Raw genomic sequence first — 16,274 nt, 5'->3', positions numbered from 1 at the left:
TTTGGAAGGATTAGATTTCACGCTCACGAGGGATGCAGTTCAGTTGCTAAATCAGCAGTTAGGCTAAACGCTCCTTTTAAGTTCCCGATGTCTTTATATTCATCTTCCTCACAGAGTAAAGCCCGAAAAGGTAGACGAAGACACTCCACCCTGTGACTCCCCTTTCAAAGCCCGGTGCCTCCTGGGGCCTGTCAGTCACACTCAGAGTTCTCCGCCTGCAGGCGGCTCCACTGGCCGTCCTGAGCCGCCCCCTCACAGGGAGAGAACCCGGCCTGCCCACCTGTGAGGGCCACTTCCCTTCTCTGGGTCACAGTGTCCTCATCTGTAAATGGGGCTGGCAGGTCCTTAGGGTCCCTTTCTGCCTCTGATCCAATGGTTAGGGTCACTTCTCATTGCACATTGTAATTTGCACTTTGCTTTCCAAATGAACCGATTTAGGAGAAGAAACTGCTGGAGAAGGTCTCTGACTCTTTTTATAGTAAAATAAGTGAGGAAAGCTTGGGGGGTGAGGGAGGACAACAAGGACATGTGCTAGTGTGAAAACCCTGAGGGACCGAATATTTCAGAAGCAGGGACAATTAACACTCAGAGGCCCACATCATGAAACGGCCTGACAAGTGCATACACTCCTGGGCCTGCATTTGAACCACCATTGCCAAAGAAATCAGTTAAGTGACTTCTTTGTCATTAGATAAATGATTCTTTCAACATACTCATTCTTAGCATTTCCCTAGGCCAAATCTTTGTTTTTGAAAAGACCTGCAAAATGATCTGTGAAAGCACGGATCCCTCTGAATTTTCATTTCATATTACTTCTGGTTCAAATTAAGGACGTTTTTACTTATTTCTATTCAAACAACACAAATGATTATTTTAAAATATGCACATGCATATCTGGTCTCTTCCATCTTTGGCAGAAGAAATTATTTTTTCTGGAAAATATCACGTCTCTTGTTTATATATTTGAGGAGTGCATGTTGACGTTATGCGTCCTCTCAGAAAGTTTCCACGTCTGAAATAATGTTCAACAGAAAGTTTGCTTCACGTTGTTGTGAGAGGCAATGTTTGAAAAGTTGTTCTTATGCTTTGTGATGACAGCTTATTCCCTATTGCTTCATTACTTTTTTCATACGCTCAAATAAGAGTAAAAACAAAAAAAAACAAAAAATTTCTAATTTTCAAATACTTATTTTTTTATTTTACAAATCAAATTTCAGAAAGTTCAGACCTTCAAGTTTGCCAGGACATAACCAAAAACTAATAATAAGAAACAAAAGTGGCCTCTGACTCAAATTTATGCTACATGAGTTCCCCGCTGATTAGAGAGCCAGCTTCGGCTAATTAGCCTATTCGCAAAATTTACAGTTAACAGTATATTAAGGAGCAGGACCGAGAAGGAAAGAGAGGGTTTCCAGAATCTTGGACAAGTGCAAAAAATATCCTTGTCGGTTTGACAATAAGTAAATGAACCAGAACCACCATAAAATCTAGATGTAAGAACACAAAACCACATGGGACCATTCTCAACAGGGAAAACCAGCCCTCAGCCCCTGGAAAATCACAAAAATATTATTGCATCACAACCAATCATAGGATTCAACAAGCACATTCAAGGTGTTTTTGTTGTTGCTTTTCTTCAAGGCTGAGATGTGTTTAAGACATTCTTTCAGAAAGACTTCCTCCAAAACTTTTCAATTTAAAAAAAAAAAAGATCTGGCATTTCAGTTGTCTGAGAAATTCACTTACTTGTAACACCAACCTCTTTAAGAATCCGCAGTAATTAGAAGCCTCTCAGATTTAAACACTGTCTCACTTTGAAAGCCAAGTAGGAAAAAAAATTAAAGGAAAGTAAAACGTCAATGTATAGTGGAAGGACTTCTAAAAACGAAACGGCCGTGTGAATGTGACTTCCACGTGATTATCTGTAACTTTTGTGCCTTCTTGTCATTTCATTTCGATTCCACTCTGGCAATTACTATTAAATGGATTTGCAACAACAGACATTAGAAATTATCTCTCTCTCAAGAGACGGGAGACAGCAACTTGTAAGGACACACAGAAACAAATGTGTTTTTATGTGTATTTTGAAAACACACACAGAAGGACTACCTACATGCAACTTGTTCTTGAATGTATACAGAGGGGGCCAAAAGAAATGTACACACATTTAAAGAAAGGAAAAAACTATTAATTGTAATACTCAAAATACACTGATAACAAAAGATGAATACAAGTCACGTTTGACTTCTGCAATGACAAGAGGTGCTCAAAGTGGTTCCCATCAGCGTCCAGACACTTCTGATGACGGCGAACTACTGCTTGAGCATAGATAACAGCCCTTAAAATGGGTATACATTTTTTTGGCACCCCGGGTATGTAGAGTATAATAATGGCCTGGAAACAAACACACCAAATTCCTAGGAGTCATTGCTTCTGGAAGATGAGGAGAGGCTGGGACTCAAGCACTTCAGTGTCACTGACAATCTTCACTTGAAAGAAAAAGATTATCACCTTTTCCTTTACTTGAAAGGAAAAGAGTATTACTTGGAATCTAATGTGACAAAACCATAACTCTCAATTCTGGATGGTTGGAATATAGTTCTATGTTTTATTACTTTTGTTACTTTACTTTTTTTTAAGTTTTTGTTTCTTTAACAGTTCTTAAACAACAAAAAAAATCCCACAGAGCTCCCTGCACTAAAGCACCAGCTTAGGCATGACGTGGAGTGGAATGATTTTAAGAGCTCTCCTAAGCTAGTAACTTCACATCTGGCACCTTCCTGGACCATCCTTTGGACAAACGATGTCTAAAAGACAGATACAGACACACCACAAGCGTCCTGTGACGCGCCGTCAGGCTGCGGGGCAGGCTCAGGCTGCTTGCTGGTGACTTTTAAAAACAATTCACATTCTATCAAACAGAAATGTGACGATTTCCAGCTGGCCAAGTGGGGAAAAACTGTTTTTCTCATCTACGTCTGTAATATTATCTAGAATATAGTCGAAGGAAACAAGCACACCACTGAGAAGCACTTCAGCGGGCTGGCCTGTTGCTCCAACAGGCGCGTGGACGCCAGGTAGAGACGCGCCCCTGCAGAACTGCGCACTTTCCCACGCGGACAATGGCGCAACAACCCCCCGGGCCCACAATAGCACCCACCGCGACACTTCCTTAGCAACCGTTTCACACCCAGACTTGGAAATCATCCCTTATTTTGGCAACAGGATGAATATTTGCTGCTCGTGAACTTTTAAAAGGTCATCTGCTGAAAACAAGCCTGCTTCCTTTGACTCAACCGCCCAGCCCCCTCCCTCCAGTCTTGAAACCTACCCATCCAACTGAAGACACAAAACTGAATTTTTCGAGGGGAAAAAATGCGCTTTTTGCATTTTTTTTTTGTAATGGGAAAATGAAACTTCATCTTAGGGATGGTAGAAAAGCAAGTCCGTGTGCGGATTGCCCATATTTTATTACTTTGCTACTGAGTAACAGAAAGAACAAGCAGGTTAAAAACAAATCATTTTGTTCAAGCAATTGTAAACTTTTTTGGTTTATCTTTTAATACCAGTTATTAAACTATACCTGTAAAGGTCATCGTTAGCAAAAATACAAAATTAATTGATATTCCCATTAACTAGTACTAGAGTTTAAAACTTATGTGTCACGTTCAGCAACAAAAAAATGGCCAATGATTGTATTATTTTATATTCATATAAAACTCATTTGAATAATGAATTTAATCAGCCTCCACATTGCCAGTCTTCAAATAATTGTATCCGATTGCTATATTTGAGAATAGGGAAAATTTGCCAATTGTATTGAGTTCTTTTTATTTATTAACTATTTTCAAATATTCCACTTGCTGAGGAAAAAAAACTGTTTCTTGTCAAAGATTTTTAGCTATGAAATTCACACTAATTAAAATAAACTTATTTTTAGATTGTTGCTTGTTAATTCTATAAATCAGGCAGCTTTTTCTTACTAATTATGACATGTATAACACACATTTAAATCTTTCTAAAGTATAAAAAGGCTACAAAAACAAACAAATCTGAGAAATGCATATACATTCTCTGCTTCCCTTTTCTCCTGAACTACAGGACTGTCCTAGTAGACCCAGCAAGTTCAGAAGCTGATCCAATCAGTGGCCATTTTTGCTCATTTCTATGAAACCAGAGTAATGCAGTGAACTGTACCAGGCACATGAAGGTGTGATAAATGTAACGTTGCTTTCACTTTAACTCATTATACAAAAAGGACTATTGTTGCCATGCATATAATAATTACATGTTATCATATACTTGACCTTAATAATGGCATTAATCATTTTGAATTAAGTTTTGTGCGTTCCGTGAAGGTCACAAGGCCTTCCCACCACTGTTACTGGAAACAGAGCTGTGTGGACCGGCCCTCCTCACTCCCTGGGATTCTTCCTTTCTTCCTCCCTCCCTCCCTCCTCCCCTCCCTCTTTCCGTCCTTCTTTCATGTCCTTCCATCCCACTGGGGCCTTGTATTCAGCCCCCATATACATCCCAGATCCCAGAGGTCTGGTCCCTGGTCTGTGAGAAGCTCACAGACAGGTCAGCAGAGTGGAGAGGGCATTGGTGGGGTAGGTGTCATGCCATTTTAGAGATGGGGAAACTGAGGCTCAGACAGGGAAAACAACTGACTGTCTAAGGTCAGAGCACATCAGCAGCTAAATCTCCCAGCTGTCTTTCCAGTAAGTCCCTTTTCCTCCACCTACAGAGCTGCACGTAAAAAAAGCAACTATCTGTATTTGTGTTTTACTCTCATTCTTTTCCCTTTAAAAATAACCAGAGGTGGATATGAATTATGGAGGCAGCGGAAGGAGAATCTGGGTCCTCTGCCTGTGACCTTCCAAACATTCACTGACTCCTGGATTTGCATGCTCGTTTCCTGAACAACAGTGTTGGCCCAGAGTTTGAGTCCCAGCAGCATCGGACCTTTCCTCACAGGGTGGGCATGTGGGGGATGGAGAGCAGGCTGGCACCGGGCAGGGAGCCACCTTGCTGGACAGGAGACTGGAGGTTGCATTTGAGTTGCAAGAGAGCTTTACTGTTTTCCAGAATGTATGTTTTTTGAGGGTCCTTAAAGGGAGAACAAACAGAGATTATGGGGGGATTCAAGGGGTGCCATGGGCTGATTTTTCTCCTACGGCATGAGTTCAGCAGTTTCTTTCTGCTATAGCTGTCATTTTCACATATGACCCTTTCCTAAGGAATGGTTATGACAAGGCCTCACAACAAAACATACTGATGGTTTAATCCTGAGAGCACAGCCAGAATCTCAGCTTGGCAATTAATGGAAGCCTGTCTCTAAGATGGACAGACTGTGCTTCTAAGCAAGATGGTAAATCCAGTGAACTTTCTATTTAATATACGTAGGTACTCTCCTGTTATCATCAAACCCTGTTCTAGGCAAGGTGCCAGATGTGCAAAACTATACAGACGCCCAACGGACGGATCCGGATGAATGGGTCATCACCCCTGGGGCATTTACAATTTAATTTTTATGACTGAATATTTAATACACACAAAGGAGAACATGTGCAAGACACAGAGGAAAGTTATAAAGCACGATAATAAACTGACCACCGTGAACCAATCAAGCCCAAAATGAGACAAGGACATCTCGGACGCCATTGCATCTGCAAGTCTGCCCCTCCCAATGCAGAGGCCCTCCGTCCCCAGAGTCTGTTATTCGTTACCTCCTTTAAAAACGTCTTATCATGTATATAGGATAAATATATATCTTGAATGATACATTGTTTAGCTCTTCCAGGTGGATGTGCAGGTGCTGAGACCACATCCTACAGGTGAGTCGGGTTAGGCAGGCAGAGAGGAAGGGTGCGTTACATGGCGGGGGTGACACACGAGCCAGGCACATAAGAGAAGCACAGCACACTCCCTGGTGAACGTGGGGAGCTCCAGACTCCTCCACAGCTGCTTCCCCAGCTGCTCTGACGCTCCCCTCACTGCTCCCTCCATCCTCGCCCTCGTCCGTCAACACCTCTCTTCCACTGGCTCACTCTTCTCAGTCCACAACAGTTCCCACTCTCCACGGTGCTAAGCAGCCCTCCCTCAGCTCTGCACTCCGCTCAGGTGGGGCACCACAGGTGCTGTCCCCGGGGTGACGCCAGGCTGGTGACAGTCCCCCCCAAAGGCCATCAGTGCTCACCTCATTAACAAATCTGAAGGCTTGCGTTACTGGCTATCGTGAACCTCTTGGCACCTCTTCCCTATGCTTCCATAAGAGCGGCGTTACGTGGGTTTACTCCAACCTCTCGAATTTTCCATTTCTTCATCCCACCTTCAAGAGATGCATGCTCCTCTAGAATCTGTTTTTCATCCTCTGCCTTTTCCGGCTCATCTCTTTCTCATGAATTTATTTGCTCCCATAGCTTCGTCTCGATGACTCTGTTCACGACTCCAAACAATTTATTTTTTCTCCCCGAGCTCTCGTCTCTCTTACCATCTCCCTCGTTGGCATCTCTATCTGGAAACCCCCAACACACCTCAAATTCAAGATATTTACATTTGTACACATTATTTTTATCCTGTAACTCGCCCTTCCATCCAATTTCTCTGTTTTCATGTCCAGGATGATAACCTTAGACATTATTTTGAAATCTCAAACCTTCCTCACCCTCTAACTTGACACATCACCCTACGTAGCCTGCCCTGGCACTTTCATATCACTTTCGTGTGTTCCCTCTGGTCCGATCTCATCTCACCCTCCTGATTCAGACATGTGCCCTGCAGCGGGCCCTCTCTGGTCAGTTGTGTTGTGCTCCGGGTCACCAGATTTATCTCCCGAGGCACCACCGTGGCCTCCTACGTGTTAGTGTCTGGAGGAGGCTCTACAGTCCAAACCTAATCCTCCCTCCCAGCCTTCTGCCTATCGTTTGTCAAAATCAACCTTATAATCATGAAGTTTGGGCAACTTGCTATTCCTAGAACATAGATTTGCATTGTTTCTCTTTTTGTTCAGGGCACAACTTACGCTGGGGATGACTCTGATATCACTATCATTTAGCAATTGGAAAGAAAGCTCTAGCATGCTTACGGTCTGGAAGTCATTGCACTTGGCCTTTAGTAAAGAGAAATTCCAAGTTCAAGTTGACCAAGACGAAGCTTGTAATCAATAGAACATAGTAGCAGAAAAGGGCACCATTTACAAATTCTGGGAGATTCCACTTCCAGATGAGAAGGCGTAAACACAATTTTGCTAAATGCAGCTATAAAACTTGGACGGACTGAATTAGGTCTCTGAAAATTAGACAACAGCCGGTGGGTCGGGGGAATTGGCAGTGAGTTTGCCATGTTCCCTTTGGGTCCCCCATTAGACTATGATAGTCTGGTACCTGGAAGTTGGTATCTGGCACCTCACACCTAGACCAGCTTAGACAGAGGAAGCCCCAGAAGTCCTCTTGTTCTGGAGACACGAGTGGGAAAGGAAAACCCTAAGCCTCGGGGAGAGTGTGGCAAACACACTTCCAGCTCTTCTCTTTGTTCCCCAGGCCCGAGACCCCAGGCAATCTTGTGGTGATGGTGCTGGTGGCAGTTACAAGCCACCCAGAGCACGCAGCAGTCAAAACTCCGAGGGACCAAGCTTCCCCCTCCAATCAGTGCAGCCGTGATCCCAGGGGCGCGGGGCGGACTCTCCTGCCTCTTCCTTTCCAGCCTCCTCTGCTTGGCCCCAGACGTGGAAAGCAATATGCAGACGCAATCCAAAATTACTCAGAACACAACTTGTGTGGGAAAAGACAACAACCCATGCCAAAACAGAGATGATAAAAATACGTCAAAGCAGCTACTACACAGACGGCATCAGGAGATGATGGGGAATTTTACATTTCCCTTCATGAGAGCGTCACGCTGGTTGGAATAAGTCCCTTTCTCAGGAAAGACACCTGCTCTTGCCTCAAGCCTGAATGTTCTATTGTCTTCTATATCCCCTCTGTCTCTATGTTTTATGTTTCCTTTCTCAGACTATTCACATTTGTATCTTCAAGCGGTACAAGTCTGAATTTAATTGTAAAGTCACTTGAATTCTTCTATAGAAATGGAAATTTAACAAACAATAAAAATAATAATGTCTAATTATTTTTTTTGCCCACACATTTAGTGTGAAAATTCTACAGAATGGAACAGTCTTTAATATTCAAAGAGGCCAGTCATTTTCTTTCAAAATGTAATTCAAATTTTTCATGCTTAATGAACCCCAATATGTAAAGTAATTAATAGAGATGCTGAACCTACGAAGGTGACAGAAAGGCGTGTGTAACAATTTTGTATCATAAAAAAACAGTTAATAAATCCCTAATGTGATTAATTTGTAAGTGCTGTGTTTTCCAGATGATACATTAGAGGCTGTGTTACACAAGAAAGAATACTTACAACAGTGATACATGAAAATGCGAATGTACAAGGGCAGACGCCCACCAAATGCTGTCAGACCCTGCGCCCCACAGACGCCTGAGAGCAAACGTGCCCGGTGTTTAATACACTCCATGCCGGAAGGAAACACCTTCCAGAAGATTCCCTTGGACCATCCCGGCCCTCTTTCTAGTCACCAAATCCTCATACTACGTCACTACGAGTCTACACGTAGCAGAGCGGGTGCTGGGCTTCCCGGGCTGCGCTGCTGTTGGCCATTGGCCATGTCCGTGGCTGAGGTCGCTGCTCTGAACTCTCCCGTGGCATTTACTCTAATGTCTGCCCTTGATTGTGTCTCTACTCAGCATTTGTTTCATGATTGTTTCACTTTCTGTATCCATTTAGTATCTGACCACTGGATGGTTTGACTCTGGTTTGTGCTTTGGTATTCCTTATTTGATGCATTCAGCCCAAGGACTGGGTGTCAGTATAAATGAACCAAAGGGAATGCAAAGAGATGTAAAGGCAATTAGCATATTATCCTCCCAGGGGTTTATGTGGTAGAGAAAAAAAGGACACACTAACCACCACGTTATGCTGGGAGCCTGGGGTCAGCAGAATAACCCCCTCCCATTAGACGTCCAGGTCCTAAGCTCTGGGGTTTCTGGAACCTGTGCAAGTTACCCCACCTGGCACAAGGGACTTCAAAAGTGTGATTAAGTTACAGATCTTCAGATGGGAAGATATTCCCAACGGAATCCCAGGGGTCCTTAAAAGTGGAGGAGGGAGACCGAGGGGGAGGCAAAAGGAGACTTCAGTGTGGAGGAGAAAGCCAGGGTGGTGCTACTATGTGAGAAAGACTCAACCAGACATTGCTGGCTTTGAAGATGGAGACAGAGGCCAACATGCAGGCAGTCTTCAGAAAACACTGGAAAAGCCAAGGAAACAGATTCTGCCCTGGAGAAAACACAGCCTCTGACACCTTGATCTTAGCCCGGTGGGACCTGTGTTGGGCTTGTAACTCACAGCACTGTAAGATGATACATTTTACGCTATCTTCGGCCACTGCGTTTTGGGTTATTTGCTACATCAGCCCTAGAAAAATAATAGCATGCCCCAAATACTTGCCAAAATACTAAGGGCAAAGGAGTCCATAGAAGGGAGAAATCCTCAAGAACATGGGAACAAAGCCAGTGGATCTGTTGCCTAAACAGCATGTAATCTGAAAGTTCTAGTTAAAGGGCATTCACCTTGAATTCCTTAGATCAAAAGTTTCTTAATAATTCAACATCTCATCACAAAGTTAGCATATAGCTCAGTAAAATGGCTAAGTCATGTGACTCACTGACAAGTTAATTGTCCGCTGGGATTTTACTGTCATCCTCCCCATGAATTTGATTTATTGCTTCAGAGAAATCACACGACTACCTTGAGGCTGCCTCTCAGACTGCCACAGACACCCCACCTTACTTCAAGGGACGGAAATCTATGTGACCACCCTAACTGAAAATACCTCTGTAACCCAGCCAGAAGGTCCAAAGCAGAGTCATAGTGTGGGAAACCTCCTTCAGTGGACTACAAACTGCCTACAAAATAGGTTGAGCCCCGTGTTAGCTCTGACGTGAACACATGTTACACTCAGAGTTAGAGATCAATGTGGTTTCACTAGTTTCCATTTGACCTTCAGAGATGAACCTGGACTCAATTACCAAACCCTCACCTGACATTTGCTATGGGACTTGGAACTCCGCTAACTCTATTCATCCAACATCCCCTGGGTCCACATGGAACGTCGTGTCCATCATAAACTAATTCTGAAACTAAAACTCCTGCTGTTAGGGGGGGACACCAGAACGGCATCGCCGCATGTGCCCAGTGACACACGCACGGGTCCAACAGACCAGTTCTTGCTGACACATCATGACTTAATTGACACACATTGTGTGGATCAGGAAATCATACGGTCAGATTTCAAAAGCCAAGTTCAATTTTGTGTGTGATGACGTACAATTTTTTAAATGACACTGAATACAAAGAAAAGAACACAGTGTCTATGTAAATATAAGTTTCCATACACTGTTTTCATGCTACTGCCGTTCTTTCACACTTACTTTGTACTACTCTCTGGTGTCCCTCGCGTACATACTGGCTTGCCTTATAAGTTAATGAGTATATGACTTACATACAGTATCAGATTTCTTGTCTTCAAAGGCAGTGGCCATTTTATGGCTGCTTGGCAATCTAAAATAGTGTTTACAATATCTTATTTAGTTAGCTAGGGCTTGTTGAGTAGATGCTATGCCTAAAACTGTTTACTGGAGATAGTAAAGTCATAAACTGTTTTATTACATTTGTCCAATTGTGCATACTCAGGCAGCTCTTGCAGAATATAATGCAAATTATTATCACAGTAAGAATTTTACTCATGATTTTGTAATATATGTCTTAGCAGTCATACTACAATACAGTCTCTTTAAGTTTTAGGAGCAGATCTTTTAGAGTTTGTAATGTGGCACAGTTTTATTCATTCATACCATTTCTACAAAATGAATAAAATTAAGACACATATATGTGTACATTTAAAAAGAGGCCACTTCTTCAGACTGAGGCTTTTTAGTAGTTTGATGATTCTGTTTTAAGTCTGGTTTCTAGTGTCGTGATGGGCGTTGCTCAAAGAAGAGAGGAAGTTTCTTTTCAAGACAGAATGTATTTTCCCAGAAACACAGAAGGAAAGCATCAGAGCATGGTAAGATTATTGGTTTAGAGAAATATCACATTGGGAACTAAAATATCGTAGAATGGGTGCTTTACAAACCCTTAGTTGGCTGCTCATAGGACAGTTTAAGGGCTCTGAAAAAACAGTGCGATCTAGGAGTGATGGAAGAGTCCATCTAATTGAACCCTTCGTTTTAAAGAAGAGGAAATTAGAACAAAAGAGGTGAGTGACTTGTCAAGTTCCAACTGCTAGTTAACTTAAATACCAAGAGCAACCCAGATTTGATGATATGAAATGAATATAAAAAACAGCAAGCAAATCACTTATTTAGATATGCACTTGAAAATCACCATTCAAATAACAACCTTCTAATGAAGTTCAAATGTCTCCAATAATTTTTCTTTTAGTTTGTTCTTTTCCATGAAAGCCAAGTTAGCAGGTCAGAGAATGAGGGGAATGATGGATACTGGGATAGCCAGAGGAGCTGAGACAAGGCAATTAAGTTTGAGTGGCCATAGCTATAAACAGGTGGGAAACTGTGTGCAGACAAGATGGGATGCAGACAAGCAAAGGAAACTGTTGGGTTATAGCTGCCGTAGTCAGTCAGATCCATTAAGACGAATCAAAAAAGATAAGGTAGAGCTGAGGTGGGACTTTTCAGCACCAGGGAGAGTTCCTGCTGGGTAGGCCACCGTGAGGAAGACCTGGGTAGATGATGACCTCTGACCTCCAAAAGTCTCACAGGCCTTCTTCTATTCTGACAAGTCCAAGGACAAAAGGAGAAGGCTGCATACCATCCATTCAAAACCAAGACCTAAAACTCAGTGGGAGAATTCAACCTTCTTGTAAACGTCAGAGACGAGAAATTCGTTCATCTCTGCTTTACTTTTTATAAGTTATATGGCATTGGACAACTTATGCAAGTGTCAGTACCCCAGTGTCCTAATTTGTAAAATGGGTTAAAATGGGTACATGATACTTACAGCCTAGTGTTGCTGAGATTTGAAGGAGATTATTTACATTAAATGCCTAACACAAAGCTTAACATACACAAGCTACTCTGTAAATAGTAACAGTCCTCTCTCTCTCTCTCTCTCTCTCTCTCTCTCTCACTCTCTCTCTCTGTCTCTCTCTCTCTCTCTTCTCCCCTCCACACCCATATACTTTTTTTTTAATTGGGGGCATAAATTCTGACAAAGCAGAGACTTTAAAATCTGCTTGCTCTTTGAATTAATAGTGATATCCAGTAGATAAAATAAAGTTTAAATTCTCATGTGAGTTCTGGACTAGCATCATAGGTAACCTCACGAGGACAATTAAACTTGATTTTTCAAAGTCTTAGTGGTAAAACGTCATTATTGCTGTCGTTGCTATGTCTTTATGGACTAAACCAAATTCTCATCCACTTGGCGTTATCACAATTTCACAACCTCTAAATCCATTGGCCTATAGAAAAAAATAAACTGTTATCAAATTTCCACACCTTGTAAAAGAGGATTAGTTCTAAATCCAAGTATTTCAAACATCTTTCCAAAATAGTTTTCTGTATTAAAGGAAGAAAAAGAGAATTAGGATGAAGTGAGACCTCTGGTCCCTGGTTGCCAGCTACGGCTGCCTATTGGCATCTGCTTGGGAACTTTCAGGATACACATTGACAATCGATCGTATAATCCCACACATCCCGACCCATAACTGGTATTTCAACACGGCAATTCTGATGTGCAGACAGATTTGGAAGCTACCGATAGAGTTCGGAACAAGCACTTTTAAAATAAAGGCTTCTGATCAAAATATTACACACCCATTTTCATACCTTGTTTCGAAACTGCTTTAGTAATCTTTTCAATTAGTGGTCACCATATTCCTCACATTAGTGGCATTCTTCAACATTCACAATGGTTTTCAGCTTCCTACAGGTTATATTCCAAAATAAGGCATTGGCCAGGTAATCATAGTTCATTGAGAATCTGCTCCATGGAGGAAAAAAGCAGTTGTTTGTCTCAGACCCTAAAACAGTGCACATCTGAGGAAGCGATAACCTCGCACCTAATTACTTCTAAGTCATGATTAATTCTAATTGTGCAGTATATGTGATGAGCAGCCCCGGAGTCCAAAGGACAGTGACCCTAGGAGGGATGAGATGCAGCACAATTCAGGGGTGACGATGCTTCCAAACGCACTGCCCGCTGGGAGAAAAGAGGAATCACGAAACCCAAAATCGAGTTTCTGTGCCAAGCAATGTGGATTTCCAAAACACTAACTCATTGTGAACATAAAGCAAACACTGAATTGAGCGAGTATCAAAGTTAAATTTGTGTGTGAGGAATAAAGAAGCATTTCCTCTTCACATAAAGAAGACAGTTTCCATAGGATTGTCGATGGAAACCTGGGAGGCGCCTCCCAGGGGCTTTTATGGAACGACATGGACACTTCCATTAATGAGGCTGATGAACGTCAGCGGACGGCACTCCAACGTGTGTCCCTCTCATTTAGTGCTGTCCTGTGGAACCAATGTCCCAGTCCCCTTCAGCAGAGAAAAGAGATGGAGGAGCTTTAACACAACTCCAAATGGAGATATCCTAGCGTCATGAAAGCTTGAATACGAAACTAAGCATTTATAGACGTCTTCTATTTTAAATACCTTTTTGTATTTACTAATATGATTTTCTTACTTCAGACTAGGTTACTAATTTCAAATCTTCACATACAATAGCAATGACAACTATATTCATAACTGTTCTGTAGCTTAAATCAGTGTATAAGTAACATTTTCTTGCTTCATTCTAGAAAATATAACTGATTATAAATAAATATTTCTTCAGCTGCAACTTATTCTCCATGATATTTTAAAATTCAATTTAATGGATAAGGTCTCATAGTTGATCACATACCAACACAAACATGAATAAAATGTAAGCTGTATCTTAAAGACACAAGATAAGATTTAATAAATTCCCTAAGCCAAAGTACTAACCCCTGTGACGATTAAGTTCCTAATAAACAGTCATTGAAACCCACATCAAAACAAGAGAATTTCTGAAGATGAAAGACCCAACCAATTTTGAGTGTTAATAAAAACTAAATTTCTACAAGAAATAAAATGGAACAATGTTTAGCAGGTGACAATTGGAGACACTAGTGATGGCATTTGGCCACAGTAAGAGCCTGCAGCTGGGCTGGGCTGCCCCTAAGTCACGCTGGCATCCAGGGCTGTTGGGGAGGCACCTAGAAAATGCTCCAGAATCACTGAAAGCAGGAATAAACGAGAGAATAGATGAAGGGGGGGCACGTCATGGCCACCATCTCTCCAACACCAAGAGGGAAACCTAATGTCAACGATAGACTTTAGTTAGTAAAAAAGTATCAGTTTGGGTTCATGGATTGTAACAAACGGGCCTCAGTAATGCAGGAAGTAATGTTAGGGGAAACCGTCTGTGGGAGGGAATGGAAAGGGGGTCCTTGGGAAGCTCTGCACTATCTGCTCAATTTTTCTGGAAACCTAAGAAATAAAATCTATCAAAAAATAGGGGCGCTGACAGGAATATTTTATTTTAGGACTGGGCACACATGGCTGATAGTTCAGAAAAGTAATGTCATCTTTCTACAACCATTTAATGACTAAGAACTACAGCCAAGTTGGGGGTGGGGGTCTGGAGGGAGACGGGCAGTGACACACCTTCTCTCCATTTGTAGAAGACATTCCAGCCAACAAACATACCAAAGCGGGGGGCGCTGTTTGGGGGTGATTCTTGTGGCATCGAGCATTAATTCAGCCAGTGTGTCACTGACAAGCACATGCTTAAGAGTTTCTTTTATTTTCTAATTGGTATCACTCCAGTTGAATAAAAATGCCTGAACTTCTGTTTGGTGAAACCGCAGCAGGCGCAGAATGAAGACGGCTGCCTTGAATACCTGCCAGTCCCCTTAGTAAACACATCTTCGTTGCATAACATAAACGTAAGTGCTCAAAAATCAAACAGACATACCATGTATGAAACGGCAGAAAGAAAGCCCTCCATCTATTTTATGCAAGACACCATACAGACCATCTTGGGCCAAACATTAAAAATGGGCTCTGTATGAAGCAATTAATCACATAAGACATTGAAATTCAGGCTAAGAAGGGCTGAGTGATGAGCCAGACACAATACTTATCTCTATCCATTCTGATGCCCGAATCGTAATTGTAAGAAGTCACGAGCCTTATAATAAAAGTAAAAATTCACTAGGAAGAAGATGAAATTTAAAAACCCTGTCATCAGAAATACAACTGGAAAGTCTTAGTAGAAGTTGGTTTGCCAAGCAGACCGCAAGCGTCCCCTGCTCTGGCTTCTCAAGCGGGGCAGTAGGGACAGGTGTGACACCATCCCACGGGCACTCCAGCACCAGATACACTGTCAGCTCACTAAGTGGAGCCACCAGTCCCACTTGGTGAGCTTTAGGGCGACAAGGCTGACGCTCACAGCCCTTTCAGCAATGACAAGACATTCGTACCCAGGAAGAGCAGCTCTCCTCAGGACTCTGCCGCCCTCCCCCTTGGGAGTCCCCGCCGACCCGGCCCACCAGGAAAGGGGCACTCGGTCTGTGGGCACTGTCCCAATGGTCCCTGACCTATCAGCTGTGCTAAGGGCAGCCATGTAGGCGAGTAGGCCCAAGGCTGCCATTCTGCAGTTTTACTTCTGTATACAGCTTTCCAATATTAAGAGAGAATAAAGACCACATTTTCAAGATTTCTACGTCAAAATACATCTAAGGAAAAAGAGATGTGCCCAAGTAATAGTAATGACATTTATTCAGCATTTATTATGGGCCAGGTACTGAGACCGGCATTTTGCTCACATTATCTCAGGTTGTCTTCACAAAAATCCTGTAAAATGGGTATGATTTTTCATTTTACAGATCCCACAATAAAGTCTTTCAAAAATTAAACTCTGCCCAACATCTCAAAACTGATAAGAAGCAGAGAGACAGGATTCAAAATTCAGACTGTCTGACTCCACGTCCCAGGTCTTATGATTGTGCGATTCTGTGTACACACTCACTCACACTCGCTGACACAGGCACTCACACACTCCTACTCACACACACTCACACACATGCACATTCACACACACTCAGGCACACTTACCTATGCACACATACTCACTCACATGGACTA

General features: G+C 42.4%; 1 protein-coding gene across 3 annotated transcripts in view; it reads right to left on the bottom strand.

Annotated features, from left to right (window-relative positions):
* PDE10A (phosphodiesterase 10A) overlaps positions 1 to 16,274 on the bottom strand; it is a 475,244-nt gene that overhangs the window by 322,566 nt on the left and 136,404 nt on the right. The gene's annotated exons all lie outside the window — the stretch shown is intronic.

The sequence above is a fragment of the Rhinolophus sinicus genome, chromosome 2 (genome assembly GCF_057876585.1).
Source record: "Rhinolophus sinicus isolate RSI-liver-muscle chromosome 2, RSI-T2T, whole genome shotgun sequence".
Taxonomy (NCBI): domain Eukaryota; kingdom Metazoa; phylum Chordata; class Mammalia; order Chiroptera; family Rhinolophidae; genus Rhinolophus; species Rhinolophus sinicus.
This window is presented reverse-complemented; position numbering and strand designations above follow the sequence as displayed.